Source organism: Cuculus canorus, chromosome 7 (assembly GCF_017976375.1).
Source record: "Cuculus canorus isolate bCucCan1 chromosome 7, bCucCan1.pri, whole genome shotgun sequence".
In the NCBI taxonomy this organism is placed as follows: Eukaryota; Metazoa; Chordata; class Aves; order Cuculiformes; family Cuculidae; genus Cuculus; species Cuculus canorus.
In genome coordinates, this window is record NC_071407.1 from 32,668,077 (window position 1) to 32,685,288 (window position 17,212).

The 17,212-nt window shown below is 38.3% G+C and overlaps 1 long non-coding RNA gene across 16 annotated transcripts in view; it reads left to right on the plus strand.

Annotated features, from left to right (window-relative positions):
* LOC128852689 (uncharacterized) overlaps positions 1-17,212 on the plus strand; it is a 101,668-nt gene that overhangs the window by 62,051 nt on the left and 22,405 nt on the right. For 12 of the 16 annotated variants that reach the window (XR_008450671.1, XR_008450674.1, XR_008450665.1 and 9 more), the window contains 3 exons: positions 10,769-10,861; positions 13,619-13,732; positions 15,660-16,867. This is a non-coding gene — a long non-coding RNA (uncharacterized LOC128852689). The remainder of the gene's footprint in view (positions 1-10,768; positions 10,862-13,618; positions 13,733-15,659; positions 16,868-17,212) is intronic. The other 4 variants (XR_008450668.1, XR_008450670.1, XR_008450666.1 and 1 more) reach the window with 3 other exon arrangements.

Consider the following 17,212-nt stretch of genomic DNA (forward strand, 5'->3'; position numbering starts at 1 on the left):
ACATTTCCATCCTGTGCATCGAATGGAAAAGATATTATGTGAGCATGTAATTACAGACTGTATTATAGCACAATAATTCCCCGGCAAGACAGCTAAAGACTGACTGAGAGCTAATCTATCCAAAACCAATATAGCAATCCCAGCACAAGCTGGACTCAGGCCAGGATGTAAGCCAGGAACAGCTTTCACGACACTGATTAATGCCGTTTAGTTGCTGATGGATGGGGAACAGACATCCCCTTTTATCCTCCTAGACCACTCTGGCATTCAATCCTGTACCACTATCCTGCCTGAAAGTAAAAGCAGAATGTTCAAGAACATACTAACCCATTTTGAGCTTGTTTACCAAGAAGCAGTGGCAGAAAATTGTTTTTCTGCAACTAGACCTGACTGTGGAGCTTGGCAAGACTCAGGTCCAGCCCAGACTCACCAGCAGCAGAGCTTGAAGGCTTATACATCGCTGAAACTGTAAAGATAGCCTGGTTCTAGGAAAGAATCGGCTCCTAACTCAACGGAGAGCAGCCCTGGGCTCTGTAGGAGGAAGATGCAGCTGTGAACTAAGGACATACTGGTTATAATACTGTACTTTTTACTATTTAAAGAATAATAAGGTAACTGCTGAACTCATGCAGTATTTATACATGCACAATAGACCTGTCCTGTTGTTGGTTTTGACAGCTTCCTAAAGAATACAACTGGGAGGAAGAAAACAGCAGATTGGGGCAATTGATAGCTCAGCCAGAGCAGAAACGAGCGTGAGGGGACAGAGGAATAGACATCTCCAACTACAAGGTTTTGTTCTCACTGAATTTGATAAAACCGCTTGGAAAAATGACTTTAATAGCTTTTCTTAATCCCTCACCCAGCACTGATAATGCTTTTAATGGAAAATAGGAAAGAATTTGAAAGAAAGTGCTCGTTATGCAATTTCCTATGTTTCTTAAAGTCTCAGACTACCAAACCAAATTCAAAGCAACTTTGGGAATGTTAGGGTATTTTTGAAATAAGTGGATGTTGCTACTATATTTCTGTCTCCTGGATCAGCTAAAGTGACAGCCAAACAGAAAATCCATTAGAAAATTTATATGTGTACTGCTCTTTGGAAGTTGGAAGAAAACATATTTTGATGTTTAGATACAAGAAGTATGATGTTCAGGGACTGGAATAATCCCCATAGGACACAGTTCATCCGCAGTACATCATCCAAGGACAGTCAGCTTCAGGCTCCACTTTAATTTCCTGGTGAGCTTCACAGCAATATTTAATGTGCAGACAAAAGAAACTGCATCTAGTGAATATTTATATCGGAAAGGGAAGGATTTTTTAATAACTGGTAGTACATAAATCGAGGAATAGGAGAGACTGGAACAAAAATTGAAAGGTCTAAGTAGGAGGGTAGTTTGGTTATAATTTCTAATTAGAAAGCAGTATAGAAGGTAAGCATTATATCCATGACTCATTTTAATATAGATGGAAGAATAAGAGTTTCAAGCCAACATTTTGCAAGAGTTTCCACCCAACGCATCTGCTGTAAATCACATCACCTGCTGTAGCCAAAGCACCGTTAGTGGTCTCTGTCACCCTGGTTTGGTGCATTTGTACAGCGTTGTCACACCATGCAGGCTGCAATGTGTAAGCAAGTGAGCTCTTCCTTGAGCAAGCCTATGACAAGAAGAAATTGTGTCTGGTACATATTTATTTTGTAAGGAAATAGATTCAAGATGCATTAAAAAAAAAAAAAAAAAAAAGCAAAGATTTACACTTCTTTAGCAGAAGTTATAGTACTTTTATCCAATTTGACAGCATCATGCAGTACCTGCTGCTTGATGTACACTCATTACTCCAGGACAAAGTCAATGTAAAAAGGCCTCTGCTAAGGAAATAATAACAAAACTGCACATCGAAAAGCACTTTATATCCATTCTGAGTATTCAAGATGAGTTGAAAATGCAGCAAATTACAGCATCTATGGTGTCTTTTTTTAAAAAAAAAATACTAGCTGAGAGAAAAATTTTACCATTTGTTAAGGAAAAAAGCTAATCTCAGGGAAACAGATCTCCAGAGCACCTCCAGTCCAGCCTTCTGCTCAGAGTGGGTCCGTGCAAACAGGTCTCCTAGGGCCCTGCCCTGCTGAGTCATCAGCATCTCCAAGGATATTAAAAGTACAAGAAGGTATTGGAAGATTAGAGGGAGAAATCACTGTAGATTCAACAGTGGGTTTGGTATTGAGTGTCACATGAACTCTGGATTGGAAAACTATAGCCTGGGGACAAAAGCTACTGTAGAAAATGTACAAACCCTCTGTGCTACTTTCAGTTGGCAGCTGAGATCCATCGAAATCTCATTAAGGAAACTTCTTCCTTGAATATGAAAAAGAGGGAGGGAAACTGTGTGGAGTTTTTTGTTTTTATTTGTTTGTTTGTTTTCTTGTTTGGGTTGGAAAGGACCATGAAGGTCATCTAATCCAAGCTGACCTCAAGTGTTTCCAGGACTGGGGATTCTAACGCCTCTCTGGGCATCCTGCACCAATATTTCACCACCCTTGGTGAAAAAATTTTCTGTCTAATATCTAGTCTATACTTCTCCTTTAGTTTCATCCACCAGGACCCCCCCAGGTCCTTCTCTGCAGGGCTGCTCTCAGTGTCTTCATCCCCCAGCCTAGATCAATATCGAGGGTTGCCTCAACCCAGGTGCTGGACCTTGCACTTTGCCTTGTTGAATGGTTGCTTTTTCTGAGCAACCATTTAAGAAAGATTTCAAGTGTTATGCAAAATAAATTACAAATATTGGGACTGTGGTGAGATCTAGCAAAGGGAAAATATCTCTTGAGAAGTAGCGTTAGAGATGGGCAGAAGTTTCCTCAGCATGAATAACACCCTGAGCAGCAGAGACAAAGGCAACAGAAATTACAGGTGTGTTTTTCCGTGAGTTTCTGATCCAGCTTTCACTTTGTTATGTCAAACTCAGCATGCACTTGTGCACTGTTGTCAAGGAACAAAATTTACCTGTGTCCAGAGTGACAGTAAAAAGCTTTTCTAACAGTTATCTTGCTCTCCAAGTGCTAGCCTGGGAAATGAGCAGGAACGTGCAGCATGTAGATGAATAATGCCATCGCTTAGTCTTGCTCATAGAGCAGTTGAAAGATGAACGGTAAAAATTGCAAATAAAATGCAGTTGGGAGCTCACTGGTGGAACAGATGTAGAAATGTAAGTTATTGCCTCTCAGAAATTCATTTCCAGCCCTTAGCTAAGGCACGGTGACTAAGGTGCTCGCCACCTCTTGTAGCTTTCTCTCTGCAAAGTAAAGCAGATTAACATCAACCCTGTATAGCAGTATTTTGAGTTAATCTGTTCTGCTTTGCAGTAGATGACTACACAAGGTGGGTGTCTGCATCCCAGGGGATGGGTGGTTGGGAGCAGCTGGAGAGGGGCATCTCCCAACTCACTGGTGCTCCTTCATTTGGACAAGTCTGGCGAAGTCCCAGCAAGATGCTCAGTTATCCATGTGTTTGTGGGCATGTGGGACATGTCTCCCACCACTCCTAAAAGTAAGACCCAAAAGCCAAGGTTGAACTCTTGCTCTGAATTCAAAGATTGGGCTGTATGGGGTTTTGGGCTGCGGGGCGCCTCAGTGCCAGCCTACTTCACCCTTTCAAAAGAACCACAAACTCAACTTTAAATGAGAATAGATACAGAAACACACTGCAAATACTGTCTCTTTTCCACACCTACAGATTTTTCATGGAAAAAATGAATTGATTGTAGGAGAGAATAATATTATAAATCAAGTTGTATTCCTATTATAATGACGAAAGGAGAATACACTTTCTATATGCTAAATATATTCATGGAGTTATATTATGGTAACGTTCCTTAAATTGATGGTATTTATCAGTTGGGGAAAACAAATTGCTAGATACAGAAGAAAATAATTAAAGTAAAGAGAAGAGTAATAGCAGCATCAGAGCAGTCAAGTCTAGCAACATCTTAACAGAAATACTGCTGTTCTTTTGGATGTGTGTCAAAGAGAAATGGAAAGATAGCAGTGTAATTTCTTCTACAGTTACAACTACAAAATATCTTTAAACACCAGCAGTCATATATACCCAGGATGAAATTCCATTTCCAGCAGACTGCCTTGTCTTTTCTTTCACTGATAGGAAAAAGAAAAATGGGTTACAAGGGAATTTTTGTTTATTTGTCTTTCCGGAAACTGTTGAGTGCCATCTATGCTATGCTTAACCTAATGTTTCAGAGGGAAAAGGAGGAAAAAATACAACCTGCAAGAACAAGGATCATTATACTGAGGCCCAGTGGTGCTGTTACGCTTGTTTAAACGGGATATTGGTTTTCCATCATTTCTCCTCCTTTTTTTTCTTTTCCAGCTGCTAATAGTTTGGCTGGTATGTTTGCCCAGGGTGAAATTTTGTGTGGAAATGTACAGGTCAGGACAAGACTAATTTCGTGTAAGTGGACTGAATTCAATTCCATGTTCTTAAGGGAAGGGTTTATTTTTCAGTGTAAGGAGAGCACATCTGGGAACACCTGGAGTGCAAGACACACTGCAGCATCTGTATCTCAGACTCAACAGTAAGGTGCAAAGTGAGTGGGAGAGGCACATATCACCTCGTTATCAGCCTGTCAGTGCTTAATTGAACAGCTGCAGTGCTGCAGAGTGCGTACAGCATTACATGTACGTTCACCTAATATATATACATATCCAACGTGTTTGATGGGTCTTTTATTACAGTGCAGGAATATAGCACTGTTGCTAAAGCTGTCAGGGCTTATAATGCTTGAAAAATAATTGTCCAGTCTCTGAGGACCTGGTTAGTGCTTAACACAACAGTTTTTCTACGTCGTAAAATGCAGCATGACATTAATGTGCTGCTATTGCACCTTACGATGCCAAATGCCAAAGCTAACTTTCAAGGCTGGCATTTCTCTGGTTTTACTAGGGACTTCCACACCAAAATTGTAAATATTTACTCAGTATTTGCTTCCAGAACTCTCTTTTGAAGCAGACAATACTGATCGTATCTCTCTAAATATTGTAGTTGCAGCATATTTGCACCAATGCAGGAGTTGCTGTGGACATTGAGTTTTTCTGCCTGCTTTCCCCATCCTCCTCTTGCAGAAGATTTCCTCTTTCTCCAGAGGCACCAATCAGCCAATTTGATATCTGAGTTACTCTGGAGCTGTCTCTTAACTGTGACTTTGCCCAGTAGCTACCCTCAGGAGACATGATATATTGAGGCTTACATAGTAAGTAGGAGAAAGTGGGAATTTATGGAAAACATTTTTCTCAAGTTTTTTGAAACTCTGCATGCTTATTTTTAACTCCAGCTTCCTTTACAGATGTTCTTATAAACAGAAAACAGCTTGTTAACAGTAAGAAAATGGAAATTTCCTCTGTGCAAAATAAACTTAAGCAATATACTTTTATGAATATAAAATACCTCGTGAAAAACTACACTCTTCTTTGCAAAAACAAATGTGCATCTATATTTTCCTTGAAACCAATACATTACAGTCATTAAGAAATATATAACGTAGACATTAACTGAACTGAAGTAAGCATATGCTTGAACTAATAGAACTGAGGGAAAAGAGGTGAATTGGGTTTCAGAACTGATGGAGCAACTCCATAGGAGAATAATTTCTGGGCATAATGTGGCTGTAATCCATGAACAGCACTGTAAAAAAATGGGATTCTGGTAAAGATATCTACCTAGAAGTAGATTTTTTTTTGTAGCTTCACACAAATGGCTGTTCTCACACAGTAGTTAGCACAGATGAGCAAAAATAGGTTCACAGGTAGATACCGTGAGGTAACTCAGGCACATTCTTTTACTGCAGGCAGAGATGAACTACATGACATGTAGCACCAGGAGCAAGTAAGTTATATGTGTTTCTACATTTTCCAAGTTGTTTACATGAGTAGCTAATGTTCTTCTTTCAAGCAAATCTATCTTTTTGGTGTTGCCATGTCTTCTGTTGTCCTCCTACTGTCCAGTACTACACGCAGTGTAAATATTCTACTCGATGAATGAGGATTTGGTCTTGTCAAACAAGATGATAGCTATCAGTATCCCAAATGTAAGAGAATTATGACATATCAGTAAATAGATGTTTATGAATCCTAAAATTTCTAGTGCAACATTTGTGTTACTTTTCATACAGCAGAAAAGTGATCAGCCTGACATTAAAACAAGTCTTGTATTAAAGGAAGTAAGGCCTAATTTTTGCTAATGGAATCTTACATTTCATTTGCATATCTTTTCTCAACAATTTTACGCTTAAAAAAAATCATTGCCCTTTTGAATTTTGTTAGACTCTTTTTGCTGTGAGGCTCCACTAATTTGCCAGCCTCATGTGTGTAATTAGTTTAATTAGCACTACAGCCTTAATGAGAGCATCAATGTCTGCTGTATGCACTCTGTTCTTTACTGGACAAAGTAAATAATTATGTTTCTTAATCAGCTGCAGCAGAAATACTCCAGTCCTTACAAGACTTCATACAGTTCTTGAATAGAGGTAAAGTATTTTGCTTTCTCTTACACGTTAGACTCTTTATTTTGTGTAAAATGTCTGCATTCATTTGGGCTATACTTAGACAATATATATACAATTCGGGTGTGCTCAGTGAACTGCTTTTCACAGCTTTTAAAATATGTTACTTTGGCCTTTCAGGTAATCCCTAATTAATAATGGCACACAAAACAAACAGTATTCTCACTATCTGTGAACAATGGCTGCATAATGGATGGGGAGAAAGAGACGTAATGCATCTTCTTTAATAGAGGATAAGGATATTTCGCCGAGCCTTGTGAAAGCTTGACATTGAAAACAACTCTTGGGGAACTGTCAAGATGACAATAGAAAAAGCATTAGTAATTTATCAATGTGTCATTAGCCCTGCATGTTAGACCTGACACTGTACGAAGTCTATACATCATTTTTATGTTCCACAATAGAAAAATTTGAGTGGAAATGGAAGTGTATGACCTCTAGGCTACATTAAACCCGTATTAAGAAAAAGATCATTATCTAAAAGGTACAGAATCGTATTAATTCTGTCTACTTGTCTGAATAACACTGAGCATTTCTGCTATGTTTACTCTCAAGTCACAAGGCTATCGATGCATAAATGTTCAACAGAAGCTGGGTTACTCAAGCATAGACTTAAGAAAGAGAATTAATTCCCCAGTATGAATACAATAATTCTTAAAGAAAGTGCTGGTTTGGGTTTGTTTTTTTTTGTACTCTTCCATACAGGGTGGTTGTGGCCAACTTTGAATTCAAGTTTCCTGTTAAGAACCAACTTATATTCTGTATATGTTTTAAGAGAAACAATTTTAAGCAATCACAACACGTGCATGCACAAAACCCCTAAATTTTTTCTCCTTAAAAGCACAGTTCTTTAAACATGAAACTTCTGGAAGGAAGCTCACCTGTTTCTATTCAAAGGGCCCTGCTTTTAATTCATCATGCGAATACCACAAGCATAATAATTTCCATGCTTTGAGTACACATGCCAGTCATTGCATGGAGTCTGAGATCAGGTACTTTAAAAGTAAAACTCCATGATGGGCTTTTTTATTGTGAGAAAGAAACTATCATCATCAAAGCACCACAGTGTGCCTTCTTCATTTTGTCTCTGAAGGCCAAACTGTTTTGGAAGATTACATTTTACCTGCAGATATTTGTAATAAAGAGTATACGAGTGCTTCTCTTGTTTGTGTGTTGACTGCAGCAAAACTCATATAGTGCTTATTGTTGTGTTCCTGCTCGTTGCAGAGCCAGTGCCATCAGTCTGGAAGCCTATTGAAATGAGGGATTTCATTTCTGGACTCACTACTGGTTCAGGCACAGGCTGCCCTGATAATAGTTGTTATTTTATATTGCACACAGAGAAATGGCAAAGGACGTCTGCTTGTGGGAAACTGCTCTCTGGGCCCATAACACTTTGTTTTTAATCTCTGTGCTCAACAGCAGTTTCTATTTGTTTTATTTTAATTTCAGTTGACTCTATTACTCTGTTGCATGTTGATTTCTAAAAACTATTTTTATTGATTTAAGACAGTAAAGCTGTTGGAATAATGCAGTAATGTAATACAATAAAACAGCAATAGGTCTTCGTTTTGCTTGGCTGCAGAACAGCCTAATCTTGGAGAGCGCAGCAAGTTTGCGACAGAAATGCCCACCATGATGCTACAGTTTGGCACATAAATACACATTTAGACAGCTAACCACATGGTCTGATTTTCACAGGAATGAGAAAACTTCAACTAATGTAAATACCAGCTGTGAGTGTTCACCCCCTAATCAATCAGGTGGCATCTGAATGACTAACTGAAGGTAAACAAATAGGAAACAGAGTATCTAGGGCTGCTCTCCGATGTATTATGTAAAAACTTCAGAGACACTGCTGAATTAAGCTCGTGTAAAACCACCAAGGAGAGGAAACCTGTTGGAAGCTTTGCTTCTGCCTAACCAGCATTGAAATTCAGGCTAAGTGTTTTTCCTCATTTTAGGATGACTTCCATCATTGTGTTTTCTAAACCTAGTATGGCTTTTATTTTAAGTTCCTAATTTTAAATTAAAATGTTTTAACCACTGTTTCTTATCCTAGTTCAGTCCAAGGGTTACAGTATTTTTGATTTAAAAGGGAATATGTCTGAATTAGGAGTTGTTATAACCCAAAATGATATTAACCTGTTGTACACTGCCCTGTAGGCTGCTCACACAAATTAAATGAGCAACAGGTCTTTGAATTATAGCAGTAAGAATTTGTGCAGCTCTGTCTCAGGTGGCAGAGGATATAGCAGCAGGGGTGTGGAAGGATGGGCTAGCGGAAGGACTTTAGGGTATCAGCTCTTGCCAGGGGCTGGCTGCTCCATTGGAGGAGCTTGGGCAATGTCTAGCCTTCTTGTGCCTGTGTTAGCGATAAACAACATAGAAATATTATTTTTCTTTGAATAGAAATGGATACAGTGTTGGCACAGTCAAAAATTACAGAACTGGAAACGAACCTGTTATTATATACAATTATTATCATATGATTTATTTTTTTTTCCTTTCTTTACAAGTATTTTTGTCAAAGGTTTCTTATGTGCTCTCCAGCAGTTGGGGACGGGGTTTAATCCAGAAGAAAGTAGCTGTTTTCACAAGTGCTGTGGTGCACAAACACTTCAATTTAAGTTCCAGCACTAAGCAGTGCTGTAGGACCGATGACCGTCTGTGCTAGGGGCACTAACAGTGTGTTTTACACAGGTGCAGTTCATATAAATTCTGTTTAAAACACAACTTAAGTAACCATATATATATGTATATCAAACTCTGTGGGACAATAAAACAAGTAATTCATGCCTAAAGGTTCAGGATAAGAATAGATTCCATTAAATTGGGAGAGATTCATATGGGGAGACGCTGTGAGGTGTGTTTGGGCTTGCTGAGGGCACCTGCTTCCCTTCCTGGGGTTATTCTTGGGTTGAGGTCACGTGCACCGTATGCTTAAGGGCATAAAGACAGGGGCGCAAGAGGGCATCCCAAAAACTGGCTTAATAAAATCCTCACCACTGTAAATGGATAAACGAAGATTAGAGTCTGGCCAATGAAATATTTAGATGACCTTCGACTGACATGTTGCAAATAAGATCCAGATTCCTGATTCCAGGTTTCCCCAATGAGTGACGTAGAGCAGGCTTTCTGTCAGTGGCTCCTTGCAAAGAAAAAAGGTGACAACTTAAATATCTGTCAGGCATTGTAGAAATATGAATGCAGACACAACTGACATTTTTCTCTACACCTTCGATAAGCATAGTTGGGATGTATCTTTGTCATTTTACCTAGTGATGAAGAACACAGTTAAGGAAAGAGCTGTTATTATTTTCCAGCTGCAATAACTAGGATAATACTTAGTAGAAGGAATTAGCAAATAAATTTAACTGTCTTATTTAATGGAAAACAACAAACTTACATTAGGGTGAGTATAGTCCAATAGGTATTTGAAAATTTAACAAGACCTACAATAGATCATCTCCTATTTCAAAAGTCTGTTTTAAAATTATTTCATAATTTAAAACCATTTATACAGGAACTGTAATTAAATTTATTCAGCAGAACATGGAAAACAAACAATGTTGAGGTTTGGGTGGCGTTGCTGCTCACGTAAGCAAGTCTGAAAACCTTGAGACAAGTCAGAAGATAGGGTGGATATAGTATTTTTTGCCTCGTGAGCCTAGATTAATTTGTTTGATTTCTTACCTATATGTCTTTGCTCATTTCTCTAAAATAAACAATTAATTGGTACTCAAGAAATCAGCCATTCATGAGTGTCTATACTGAATAAAACAAAAGGGAAATATTTAACTTTTCTTTTACAGGATTTATATATTTGTTGCACAAGTATTATCTTAATCCGAGAGCCATCCTTCAGCAAGTTATAAATGAGAGAAATGTCTTTCCGCCAGCGGATTTTGTTTAACCAGCTCTGATTATTTAGGAGATGTTTGCAATTCTGAGCCCCTAAGAGTAATAACTTGTCCAAATAAATTAACATGAAAAGTCCCTTGATATCCCCCAAATAATCAAATTCTTTTGTCAACAATATCCCCAAATAGTTTTCATTGAGTTTAGAGAAATTTGTTAGAATTACAAGCTTATCTTGAGGCACGATTCTTCCTCTGCAACTGGAAGATTGTTAATTTCCAGGTTAAATGATTGTTCTGTTTTGCAAAGATCTCTCATCAAGTTCTTTGTACAGCAAAAACTGGTCAGAAGAGATGAAAACTGAAGTTGTACCGTGAGATGCATCAAATGAGAAGTACCCTGACTGCCGCTCTCCATGGCCTCACAGGTCAGTCACATCTTAAACCTTTGAGCAGCAAGAATTGCAGAATTGCATTTTCTTCTGAAGTTTTAATTGCTGGGTGCTAGAAACAAGATGAAACTCAGAAATACTGTGCAAACGTGATGCACAGAGAAGTATCGCAGCAGCAAGGAGCTGTGCTGGATTAAACTGTCTAGCGGGGCTCGTTCGCTGCCACTTCACAGATTGCTCAAAACAGAACCAGATGGCTTTCCCCCTGTCTTTTTCCTTCAGAGATACTTTGGCAAGCCAATACCCACAGGAATAGTAGATATTTTATGCAAGGGAAAATAGTACAAAACAATTTTAATAAAATATTTGAAACTCCTGGAGGATCTTTGTGTTGAGAGCTGAGCAGGCTGTAAATAATTGAAGCATTAATGATAATTTACACCCCTGGGACCAACCGTAGAGGATTACAACCTCATGGAACCATTTACCTTGAGAAAAATGACAAAACTTCCAAGGACTGATGGTTCCTTGAGAGAAGATTTGAAGCGGAAGCTGCACTTGGCTTGAGCCTGTCCGCTATAAATTCCAGTTCATACGAAGACATTTGCTCCAATTATTATTATATCTCTGCCCTTTCTTGCCCTTGAAGTATTGGTATGGTGGCTCTGAAGACAGATTCAATTAACAAACTGGATAGATGCTGACCTTTCCGAGACTGTTATTCTATCCTTGATTTGCTTTAGGGGAGGAAGATTTCTTTCATGTGTATATATGAAGTAGTAAATAAATAACCAAAACCTGATTTATAGTTTAAAAAAAAAAAAAAAAAGAGAGAGAGAAAGAAAAGAGAGAAACGAACTGACTGAACATAGACACTGGTATTAGCAGAATGGATTCAAGAGTTTTGGACTTCGAGTACTCACCAAGGAAGGTGTTATCCATCAAGATTAAAGATTTGTCAGAGGATTTCTAGAGTAGTTTTTTCCAGGGAATGAGGTAACTTAGCTTAGTGCTTCTCATGTTTTGGTGAAGTTTGTGACTGATTTTCTGCAGACCAACAAGGAATGCTTTTTCTTTATTCCTATTTCACACCTTAGAGACGCTGTCTCTCACCATCACTTGTAACAGCATCACGGCTGGTGATGCAGGATGGAAGGCCTGAGAGCCGCTCCAGGCTGGATAGGACCAGGACCAGAGCCAGGATGCTGGGCAACAAACGCATCTGGGCAACAAGTTTCTTTGTTTATATTCACGGTCAAAAAAATGTTCGTTTTATGCTTCAAAACAGCTCTCTTCCCTTCTCACCTCCTCCTCTCCACCATTCACTTACACAGAAAAAGCTCAAGCAGTGCTTTGGTTTTCTTTAACCACATGTGATTATCAGACAGTATTAATAGTTGAGAAATTTTGAGGTTTGCCTGCTCAGCATGTAAAAATTTACAGTTATTGTGGTTATAATTTTAATTACGATTATTATTTGTTTATTATAATTACTTTAATACTTTTTGCAATATCATGTTATAAGTATGAAATTAAAACTTGTAAAATACTCTGAATCTGTTACTTTTTATCTCAGTACCAGGTTATTCAATGAATTGTGCCTCTTACACTAGTGGGACTGTCTGAATTTCCTTCTTTCCGTTTGCTGCCTGCCCTTTTCTGTCTGTTTTTCTACCCATTTCTAGCAAGTAACAAAATACCATATTCAGTTACACAAATTCTAGCAATCCCCTTTCTTAGAGTCAGACTTAAACATTTCTATTTCTGGTCTTGTCCCCCTCATCCTAATGTCTAGACCATGGCTTAGAAAGAAACAGTGAAATTTTCCTGCCAGTTGGAAACAGGATAAAATGCTTCAGATTATAAATGTTCATAATTCTATGAAAAACTGAGACCAAAAATTTCTGTCTTGGACATCACAGTAGATGGAGTAAAAGGTTGATTTTAACGTTAATTCATAAAAATCTTTCCTTCTAAGTGATGGAAATAGTAAAATCCTATTAGATAGCATTACCGTAACCTCAGGTTGCCCAGTAAAATCAGAAAAGTCTTTGCAGGCATAGAAGGAATTAGGTATTTCGGATAGCTCTCTTTTGTACATTGTTACACTACTTACTTGTACAGGGGCACTCCTTTCCAAACAGTGTTATAAAATGCATCATTACTTATGTACAAAGTATATTAACTGCCCTTTCACTCTCTAATTTATGTGTTGTTGGATCAAATAATATTTATTCTTAAATAAACCCCCAGTGAAACAAACAGCAACATCTCACAAGGTACATGGTATGGGCAGTTCAGTGATGGGGCGGACTGGCAAAGGGGAGGGGAGATGTCAGGAGTCCTCCACCATCCTCTGATGGTCCTGCATTAGGGTAGAGTGTCCCTCTGGTCTGACAAATAGAGCCTGGTCCACCAAACTCTACCTCAAGGTTTAGTGTATGGAAGCGTTCCTGCAGCACTAATGACCTGCCTCAGAAATTGTACATTAACTTGTCATTTCATCACAGGTTTAGGGCACCTATGACTACTAAAAAGAAGAGTGACAGATGTACATTTATGCTGTTTATACCAATTATAACGCCTAGATGATCTTCATTTCTTGTGCTGCTGGAAACCTATTGATGATCTAGTTTTTAACTTGATGAAGACAGCCTCACAGATTTGATATATAAAAGAGATTTATTTTCTGTTTTGACAGAAACTGCAGACTTTTCTGCATAACTTATTATAGTGTAGATTAAAACTGACGTGTTGATTTGTTACTGACTTTGAGGATTTCTTTCTACGCAGTTTGCCTCCAGCATTTAGCAGTCCACTGAACTCAGAGACGGTGCATGAATGCTCCTTTTTTGTGTCTTGGGACTCATACTACTATTATGTGTGCTGCATTCAACCAATAAAAAGGTAAATAGAAAGTCTGAGTTTATGCCAGCAAGTCACAATAAACTGTGCATGGGCAAAATATTTAATCATGCTAAAAAAGGATTCTAGGTCCTTCCACATGACTTTATTTTGGCATTGCAAAGTGAACATTTTTTAAAGGTCAGAGTTTCCAATTTCCATATTCTTCTTTCGCTTTTATTCTGAGAATTCAGTTCTTTTTGTTAGTCTGTTATCTAATATTTCAGTACCAGGACTTCTGACCTTTTCTGTAATATTTTTACCTCTATAAATGAGCTGTCCTTACCGCATATTAGTCCCACGCGCACACTTTCATATTCCCCTTTTCTGGTCATCTGAACATGAGTGTAAGAGTCAGATGATAGAGGGATGCCAGGAGGAATAGGAGTGCTGCACACCTGAGTGCGTTAGCACTGTGCCAAGACTTATCAAATCCCTCCACATTTAGATGAGTCTAACTTTAAGTGTACAGTTCCTTACTGAATTTGCAGAGTTTAACTCTTCCAAGTCAGGAACAAGATAGAACCCAAAGCATGTTCAATCATATTGTCTTGGTTTTGCTCCATGCTTTATTGGCTGTAACATTCTCATAAACAGGGCAGGAACTGGTAAAAGTCCAGCTCGGTTTCTAATTAGTCTCATACAGGAATATGACTACAAGCCTTAATCTTACATAAATTGCAAGTCAATGTTGTGTAAATAAAAATATTTGAGCTCTGCAATGTGATCACTTACCCACAAGCCAATGTGGCGTTGAAAAAAATCTCAGAGTTAAAAGCACCTTTGTTATTTTCTATTAAGCATTAAAGTTGCAGGCAGTTTTAGAAATATGAATGGATACAGAAATGTTCTAATTTAGGATCACTCTACCCAGCCACCTCTCATGGTTTTTCTTTTCAGTAGGGTGGATAGTATTATTATTTTTTATTGTTCAACTATTAGTATATGCTTTTATTACTAAATTTTTTAAGCAGCAGCCATGTGCTTGACATTGAGCAAAGGTAGTTGGATTATGCTTTCCTTACATCAGCTTGTATTTTCTGTTGCTAAAGTGTGCTTGAAATTCCTTTCCCAGCATCAGCCTGCATATAAATGCATCTGAGTGCTAGTCCTTCCACAATGTAATGCCCTGGTTTGTAGGCATCATTGTCTGCTTGATGCTGTACGCACATTGTTTGGCAAGCCTTGACTGGGATGTCAAGCCAAACACTGATGTGATGCTAGATGGGAAGATCTTCTTTTTAGTTTATGATTTCCAGTTCAACCCAATAGAGTAATGACAATGTAGTTGCCATCTATTTAACCTCTATTTTATTGTCTAGGAGAAAGAAACCTTATTCATAGTGTTTGCTCCTTAGGTGATCAAAGGTCTTTGCAATGTCACATTTACTAAGGCAGTTATACTTCAGCACAACCGTTTCTTCTGTCCCATCTAGATAGTAAAATACTTCAGTGTAGAAGCTGGGTTCTCTAAGGCTTCTGAAATCCGATTCTACTCCAAACTGCAGAAATAAATCTGAAAGCAGATGTCCCCTCACAATTATTTGCTCCTAAGGATTCCAGGCTCCAGTAACTGGAAAAGAGAGAAACCTTGTTTTGGTCTTTTAGATACATGGGCTTGCTTCAGGACCAGATAGTTTTCTGTCAGGAGGCTGTAATGTAGTCTCCATCCTTAAACAGTGTGGTCTTCCCATTCAAGACACAAAGCTTAGCATTGAGGAAATCACCAACCCATTTTCTATTCCCTTTCAGAAATCTTCATAAAACCCCTCTTGTCCTGACCAATTCTAATCTCCCAGTTTTCAGGCATTAATACATTTTTTCACCCACTTTCAGACTTTTGTTGCTGGCATCATCCAACAAAGGCGTACAAGGTCTTGTGCTTGAGCTTTGACCCTGGGCTCCTCTCTCCAATCTCTCACTCTTTCAGATGCTGCAAGTGTCAATAATTACCATCCTGGTGAAGCCATGGGCAGTTGAGAAAATCCACATTTCAGCCATTTCTTGAAGATAAAGGCATGCTGTTATCTTCTACCCTATGTTAAGAAAAACTCAAGGAGAGTCAATTTGCTTCAAGAGGTTTCGTTGGGGAGGATTTCCTGGAGCACAGCAAAGAACGCATCTCCCAAGTCCTCAGCTAACACTGTTGTGGCTGTATCAACTTTCCTCATTATTTTTCTCCTGCAGAGTATTCTTATAAACAATACAATATAACATGAGATGATATAATTTCCTTCTCTTTCTGTTTCTTTGCATCTTCCCTTCAAATTCAGGTATTGTTCACATCTGTCTCCCTAGGATTTCTGTGGATCTCTGAAGTAGTAAATTAGGTATTGGTGGAAATCAGAGACAGGAATAACAACAACAAAAAATTAGGTTATTTTCTGTTTCTCAGATATAAAGAGAGACTGTAACCCTAATAGGTATTAATATGACCATTCTCAGATCAAAATGACACTGCAGTACTTTCACAGATATTTGGTGGTTTTTGATGAATGAACATGAGCAGAAAGGAAAATTAGAAAGTTGACAATCAACATCAGATGTGTTAATTTTCTGCAATTTTTTCATTTATTTGCAAGAAACTTAATATATATCTTCTATAGCTTTATTGCTCCTTCTATAAAAACTCTTATATACTCTACTTTTCTGTTCGGTGAACTGAAATAACTGTCAATATAAAAACATCTTCTCATAAAAGCATTGGGAACCATTATGGTATATTGTTATGTACACTAGTATTACCTAAGGAAACATTTAAAGGTTTGAATAGACATTTTTTGGAAGGAGTGGAAAACGAAACCACTAAATTAAAAATACAATTTTTCTTGATTAAATTCAAGAAGATATTTCATCTAACAAAATTCATATGCATGAGGTGAAGAAATAATCCTTTAATGAGAAACAAAGAAAAGAAACTCTTTTTTTTCAGTGTCCGGACTCACCTTCTCCGATGTGCCTCCTTGTCTGTAAGACTGAAGCCTCATCTTCTCTCCTTTCAGCGATGTTTCCACTCACTGGACAGCATACATGGATCCCACACGTTCTGGTCAGATATGCAGCCTTGTAAGGACACTGTTGTACCGCTTCGCCCCCTCCAAAAAAAAAGAATCTCTGGATCTTGTCGCATAAAAAAAGGTATTTTTCTTGTACTCTTTGGAAATCTTTGCGTTGTAAAAATACACCTTGTAAAATAATGTATAGGCTGCTGTTCCTAGGTCAAAGGGAAAGCAAACTGACCAAAACACGACAAAGATATCACCTTTTGAGCCACAACCCCCATCCCAAACATCGACTGGGAGGAGGCTGAGGTAGGAAAAGCAAGTCTGGTTAAATGAAAGAAAGAAAACGAGCTGTCTTGTAATTTTTTCTTGCTTGAACACTGCTATCAAACATAACCACCTCCTCTGTGACATTTGCATCATGTGGGCTATCCGTTTGTTGCAAGGTGTCACAATAAGACAGCTTCATCTCCAGGAAAGT